The 1,128-nt window shown below is 40.2% G+C and overlaps 1 non-coding gene across 1 annotated transcript; it reads left to right on the top strand.

Annotated features, from left to right (window-relative positions):
• The first annotated feature begins 686 nt into the window (after positions 1-686).
• LOC141654427 (small nucleolar RNA R71) lies at positions 687-794 on the top strand. Its single transcript, XR_012547988.1, has one exon. It is a non-coding gene; the product is annotated as a small nucleolar RNA R71 (small nucleolar RNA).
• The last annotated feature ends 334 nt before the right edge of the window (positions 795-1,128 follow it).

Genomic DNA, 1,128 nt, shown 5'->3' with positions numbered 1-1,128 from the left:
CTAGCTTCCACAACTTCATCCTCAACTTGCTTCTTTGGCACTTCATATTTTGTACCACTCCTCAAGTGAATGGCACTAACCGTTTGATTTTGATAACCTTGGTTTTGGTTATAAAAGGGTCTTTTATTTTGGTTTCTCATGGGAGGTGGGGTGTATGTTGGTTGAGGGTTTTGAACATTGTGGCTTTTATATGAGAGATTTGGGTGGAATTTGGTGTTTTCATTGTAATAGTTGGAATAAGGGGTACCACTTTTGTATGCTTAAAAAGCATTCACTTGCTCATTTGTTCCCCTACATTCACTTTGGTCATGTCGCAAAGTTCCACAATTCTCACATATCCCACTTGGGATTGATGAAGATGCCACCATGGCATTAATATGATGCTTTGGTGATTTTGAGGCTTCTTCAAGCTTAGCCATAGCCCTCTCAAACTTCAAGTTGATGGTATCAATATGAGCACTAAGTTGAGCACCCAATTGAGTAATAGAGTCCACTTCATGCTTTTCTCCTCTAGTAGCCTTGCGAGGTCTACTATATTGTGAATTATGGACCGCCATTTCCTCAATCTTGTTCCAAGTTTGATTATCGTCAACTTCGGTGAACATACCATTTGATCCCATGTTGAGAATGTTTCTTGAGTCTTCATAAAGACCATTCCAAAATTGTTGTACCAAGAACCATTCGCTATGTCCATGATGAGGACATGAGCGGCAAATTCCTTTTAATCGCTCCCAAGCTTCATACAAAGATTCTTCGTCCCTTTGCTTAAAACCTGTAATTTGAGCTCTTAGCATGTTAGTCTTTTACGGAGGGTAGAATTTTTTGTAGAAAGCTAGAGCCAACTTCTTCCAAAAGTCAATTCCAAGAGTAGCCTTATCAAGGCTCTTCAACCATTGTTTCGCGGTGCCAATTAGATAAAAAGGAAATAAGACCCATCGAATTTGGTCTTGAGTCACTCCGGTTTGTGAAATCTCATCACAATAGTCACAAAAAGTCTCCATGTGGGAATGAGGGTCTTCACTAGGCATCCTCCCAAATTGGCTTCTTTCGACTAATTGGATAAATGCGGATTTTGCAATGAAATTTCCGGTTAAGTGTTGTGGTGTGGGAGTACCATTGGGTAGGTTC

This window comes from Silene latifolia, chromosome 4 (assembly GCF_048544455.1).
Source record: "Silene latifolia isolate original U9 population chromosome 4, ASM4854445v1, whole genome shotgun sequence".
Classification (NCBI taxonomy): domain Eukaryota; kingdom Viridiplantae; phylum Streptophyta; class Magnoliopsida; order Caryophyllales; family Caryophyllaceae; genus Silene; species Silene latifolia.
The sequence above is the reverse complement of the archived record's forward strand: the minus strand, read 5'-3'. Positions and strand labels throughout refer to the sequence as shown.